The 6,124-nt window shown below is 47.0% G+C and overlaps 1 pseudogene; it reads left to right on the forward strand.

The window, feature by feature from the left end:
• LOC133361516 (zinc finger E-box-binding homeobox 2-like) overlaps positions 1 to 1,681 on the forward strand; it is a 10,367-nt pseudogene extending 8,686 nt beyond the window's left edge.
• Positions 1,682 to 6,124: the final 4,443 nt, after the last annotated feature.

A 6,124-nucleotide genomic window follows, 5' to 3' on the forward strand; every position in this document is an offset into this window, starting at 1 on the left:
ATTAGCAGCACAGCTGGTGTTTATTTGTAAAACCGATTTCATGTTGAGGCTTATCATGTCGGCGGTGAAGAGTATCCCCAGTGGGCACCGCTGTGTTTACCGCCCCCGTTTCATGCCGTCAGCCACGTGAAGTGAATCTCGCAGCCTCCCCAGCCTCGCTGATGTTTTATTTTACTAAAAAACCCGACTAACTCTTATTTCTACCAGGTAAGGCCCACTGTGCTATGCAGCTCTTTTTCAGAAGCGACTTTGCGATCACGAATTGTAGCCCAATTAAGTGGCTTTTCGCGTGGAAATTCACAGCAGCCAAATAATCTAAATGCCTGTTTATAAATGTGTGTGTGGGGGGAGGGGGGAACCCAACACACCTGGAGGAAAACCCACGCCACCATGGGGAGAGAGAACACGCAAACTGCAAATATACTTCTAGATTTGAAGCTTTCGTGACTGCAAGGATTCATACTCCTAGTTTTTTTGGTAAAGTCACGTAGGTAAAAAATGAAATTAAAATTAATAAAAATTAAATAATAAAAATCACGACGTTTTGGAGGCTGTATACAGCAAATTTGGCTGTGACGGTCCCCACCTGATGACGGAGACTTGTGTTGCCTCCAAAACGCCGTGATTTTTATTTTATTTTTATTAATTTCATTTTTTACCTACGTGACTTTACCGAAAAAACTAAGAGTATGCAAATATACAGCGGGCTATCAGCGCCCGGTTCGAACCCACGACCTCCTGCATGCCGTGCGAGGGCGATAACCCCGCCCCGCCGTTCCCTGTCCGTCGCAGGCAGGCGTCCCCACCGCTGCGAGGTGTGCAGCAAGGCGTTCAAGCACAAGCAGCACCTGATCGAGCACTCGCGGCTGCACTCGGGCGAGAAGCCGTACCGCTGCGGGCGCTGCGGCCGGCGCTTCTCGCACTCGGGCGGCTACTCGCAGCACGTGCACCGCCGCTACTCGTGCTGCGGCGACCCCGGGCAGCCGGGCGCGCCGGGAGCGGATTTGGGGGCGCCGGGAGCGACGGAAGAGCTCGACGAGGGGGATGACAGATGCGGGGCGGAGTGGGAGGATGCGCGGGGGGGTAGGTGGGTGAGTGGGTGGGTGGGTGAGTGAGAGGGTTGGTGAGTGAGTGAATGAGTGGGTGGGTGAGTGAGTGGGTGATTGGGTGAGGTTGGTGTGTGGGTGGATGAGTGGTGAGGTTGGTGAGTGGGTGGATGAGTGGGTGGGTGAGTGGGTGAGTGGGTGGTGGGTGAGTGAGAGGGTTGGTGAGTGAGTGAATGAGTGGGTGGGTGAGTGAGTGGGTGGGTGATTGGGTGAGGTTGGTGAGTGGGTGGATGAGTGGTGAGGTTGGTGAGTGGGTGGATGAGTGGTGAGTGGGTGGATGAGTGGGTGGGTGAGTGGGTGGGTGAGTGAGAGGGTTGGTGAGTGAGTGAATGAGTGGGTGGGTGAGTGATTGGAAGAGCTCAACGAGGGGGATGACGGATGCGGGGCGGAGGGCCGGAACGACGAGGCAGAGTGGGAGGATGCGCGGGGGGGGGCGTGGGAAACAAAGAGAGAGTTCCCGCCGTTGAGTTGAACCGTGCCGACGGAGATGATCCTGCGATGGGTGAAGGCCAAGAAACAAAATGGCGGCACTGAAGGGTCGAGTGACGACGATGCGTTGTTCTTTGGTTCTTTCGGTAAAGTCGCGTCTATAGATAAAATAATAAATTAAATAATAGCATAATACGACGTTTCGATCGCAACACAAGCAATCGTCATCAGGTATAAATGAAATAGCAACAACAAATCTAACCAGAAAACTATAGACAGACATATAAGCAGACAGACATCACCAAGATACATAGAGAGAGAGTAACACAGGCACAGAGAGGGGTGATCGTCTCTGTGGCGAGGCCTTAAATAGACAGAGGGGGGCGGAGGCAGAGAGAGGGAGGGGTTAGAGAAAAAAATTACATGTCAATGAGTACGAAGAACGCGTAGTAAAGTACGCAAGCTTGAACATTAGGAGAGAGGGAGAAAGAACACACTAAATTAATTTATCTGTCTGTCTATAGTTTTCTGGTTAGATTTTTTGTTGCTATTTCATTATACCTGATGATGATTGCTTGTGTTGCAATCGAAACGTCTACGACGTCACGAAAGCTCCAAAATTAACGATGCTTTGACTCGTGATAACTCGCCGGTCGCTCTGAGAACAAATGCGTCGCAAGCAGACCACTGCCGTGCCTGAAATGTGTTTTGTGGATGCAGGATGTTTTTTGAGCAAAGGTGTTTCTGGACTAACTGAAATGCTGTTGGAATGAGTGGGTACTAGGGGCGAGGTGTTTTTTCGTATTAAAATGATTGCAAAGAGGTGGAAAACGGAGTTAGGAATGGGCATGTTAAATGTGGATAGATAATGCTATGATTAGGAACATCTGTAGATGGAAGATACAAGAACGATCTGGAAAAAGCCTTTTATGTGCACACTTTAAAAAAGAATAAGTTTTCTACCAGTGCCGTCTTTACAAAAGCAGCGTTACTCAATGTTTACAATGTTTAAGGTTTGCTTTCGCTAGTCTTGAAAAGATAAAGTATTCTGCTAAACTTTCACGCAGTGTTATTTGACATAGCATGCAGCTTGTGTAGTTTACACTGTTTGTGCAATTCCTCCTCGGTTGTTGTCGTCTCTCTGAAGCTGCGGTGTTTGTTTGTTTGTTTACACGTTGTCATCTCTGTAGTTTATTCATTCCGTTTTACATGCAAGTAGAATGACGTTGTTGTTGTTCTTCTTGGTTCTTTCGGTAAAGTCACGTAGAAGGGAAATAATAAAATAATAAAAATGAAACATAATTAAATAATTCTCACGACGTTTCGGCATCACCGCAAGCAGCCAGTCCTCAGGTGAAGAACAGGTCTGTCGGAAAGACAGCGTCTGAATGAACAGGTCTGTCTTTCCGACTGTCTTTCCGACAGACCTGTTCATTCAGACGCTATCTTTCCGACAGACCTGTTCTTCACCTGAGTACGGCTGCTTGCGCTGTGGCCGAAACGTCGTGAAAATTATTTTATAGTTTTATTTTTATTATTTATTATTTCCCTTCTACGTGACTTTACCGAAAGAACCAAGAAGATGAATCCCTGCAGGTCACGAAAGCTTTAAATCGAAATTTAAAGTTGTTGTTGTTTACAATTGCCAGCCAGAACATGAGTCAGTATTAATACTGTTGAGCAAGATATTTGTAACATTTTAACAAATCGTCCAGACCACTCACTGGCCTGCGTTGTACTGCGCGTACTATTTTAGCGGTGTATTTTAGCGATGTATTTTAGCGTTCTCTTTGCAAGTTGCTGTTTGACAAACGTCAGTGTATTTCTCCTGGATGTACAACCCCGTTTTTAACGAGCTTCCATTTGAATACATTTTGTTTACCGACGCAGCCAAGGCTGCCAAGACTTGAATTTCTACATTAAAACTCAGAAATAAATCTCAGCGTCTTTATCGTAATGATCGCATTGCTCTGCAATGCTGGCGAGGGGGTGTCGGTGTGCAACTCCCGTATGCGCGATCCTCTCTTAGGACAAGAGACGCACACTTCCATTTCTTGCGCTTATCCAGAGTTCGAAGTTAACGTTCTCCATTAAGTAAACAGAAGCATGATAATTGTTTTTTTACCCTTCTATCTGGCAACAAAACTGTGACCTTTTTTACAAGGAGTCATGTTTGCATAGACCACAATCCCTGCAGTCGTAATGCAAACAAAACACAACTCTGATAATGTATGCACTGTCCTTGAAGTTGATTGGTCCACACCCGAGACAGCTTTCCTTAGAGCCTAGTCTCACATGGGTTGGACCAGATGATGCCAAAAGGCGTACAACTCAAAGACAATGCACCATCAGAGTATGAGAGCTCGGGGTAAGCATTTACATCATTGGAACCTCATTTGCCAGTAAAAAATAGAATTGTTTTTTGTACCCTTCTATCTGGCAACAAAACTGACACCTTTTTTACATGTTGCCATGTTTGCATAGACCACAATACCTGCAGTCAGAATGCAAACAAACACACAACTCTGATAGTGTATCCACTGTCCTTGAAGTTGATTGGTCCACACCCGAGACAGCTTAGTCTCGCCCTCGACGAACGAGCCACTGCACGGACCCACCTCGTTCTCTTCACACCACCCCAGGTGTTGATTGTCAACCCTCACCCGGGTGCTCACCGGCTCGAAGCGTCGTGGTTAGAGCGACTTTGACTGGGGGCCGTGGGGTGCTCACAGCGCGGCTCTGTGAGTCAGCCCACGTTCAAGGCTAGTGTGATTGTTGCACTCGAATGAGCGTTGGGGCAGTGCAGAGGTCGCAACCGGGTACCCGATACCCGTACCCTACCCGATACCCGGCTACCCGTACCCGACCGGGTACGGGTAGCCGTTCGCGACCCTGGTGCGGCCAGGTACGGGTAAGGAAACAAAACCCGTTTGCGACCTCTGGGGCAGTGTCCCATCTAATAATAATTCAAAACAATAGATACATCATGTGCCTGCAGAGCTGTGAGTCGGTGGTGGGACATGTGCACATTGCCACAGCAGCAGCAGGGTGGGTGTATTGTATAGGCCGCAGACTTCTTCATCGCAAGGCCACCAGCGACATGACGCAAATGTGAAAACACACCCCCCCCCCCCCAATCATGCTGCTGTCGAAATCCCAAATGGTTTCAAGCGTGTGGCGGCCCTCACCACACTGATGATGCCTTCATGGCGAAAGTGGTCCCCCCCTATGAGAATGAGTGAAAAACACCGGTACAGGACAACCTCTGTTTGCTTTCCACAAAGTAGTACTCGCTTTATCGACCCCCCCGAGAGATGATTTTTAAAATTACAACTTTTTGATGGGCAATCTGTGCCCCAGCCACCGGGCGCTGTGTCCGATTCTACGACCTGAAACTTCTTTCAAACGGTCACAAAAGGTTTCCCACCCCGATGTGTTGACGGCACTGAGCGAGCGGTGGGCATCGCAGCCATCCCACGACAGGGGCTAAGTCTTCCTCAAGTACAACCGCTGCTGACTTCACCAAAAAATGAACCCGTAAAAACAAAGTTTTTCACGATAAATCCTTTATATGTGTGGCGGCTACTAGAGTCCTCTCGTCCTCTGGCTTGAGATGGCTGTCACTTATGGGTCAGATGATTGCATGGCACCATTAAGCAATTGGTAATTAAATATAATATTTTTGTCCTAAAAAGTGTAAAATTTTGGGAAAAAAATTTCACGAACATTAATTGTCACGCACAACGAGTCTGTGTGGAAAATGTCAGCTCGATTGGATCACGGGAAGTGGGTTAAAAAACGACCGAAAGATTTGCACGGTCCTAAGCAAGCAAGCGAACTTAATATAAAGGATTTAAACAAGTAAACCCGTAAAAACAAAGTTTTTCACTATAAATCCTTTATATGTGTGTGGCGACTACTAGAGTCCTCTCGTCCTCTGGCTTGAGATGGCTGCCACCTATGGGTCAGATGATTGCATGGCAGCATTAAGCAATTGGTAATGAAATATTTTTTAAAAAATTCCCTAAAAAGTGTAAAATTTGTGAGAAAAAAATTTCACGAACATTAATTGTCACGCACAACGAGTCTGTGTGCAAAATGTCAGCTCGATTGGATCACGGGGAGTGGGTTAAAACACGACCGAAAGATTTGCACGGTCCTAAGCAAGCAAGCAAGTGAACTTAATATAAAGGATTTTAAAAAGATGCTTCCCGATGTATTGACCCTGTAAAAGTCGAGTCATTCCGTGACCAAGATCTGGATTCGCAGCCTCGCGATTGCCCAGCTTCTGCACTCTTGCCAAAGTGCAACAGTTGATGAACTACCTATTGGAAATTATTGATCGGACTAAACTCATTTGATCCACCGTAGGAATGCGATTGGCCACTGCTGCACTATGAAACAGTGCAACAGTTGATGAACTACCCATTGGGAATTATTGATCGGACTAAACATCATTTGATCCACCGTAGGAATGCGATTGGCCACTGCTGCACTATGCAACAGTGCAACAGTTGATGAATTACCCATTGGGAATTATTGATCGGACTAAACATCATTTGATCCACCATAGGAATGCGATTGGCCAC

The sequence above is a fragment of the Lethenteron reissneri genome, unplaced genomic scaffold (assembly GCF_015708825.2).
Source record: "Lethenteron reissneri isolate LAM-NWPU_2019-01 unplaced genomic scaffold, ASM1570882v1 scaffold_1126, whole genome shotgun sequence".
Taxonomy (NCBI): Eukaryota; Metazoa; Chordata; class Hyperoartia; order Petromyzontiformes; family Petromyzontidae; genus Lethenteron; species Lethenteron reissneri.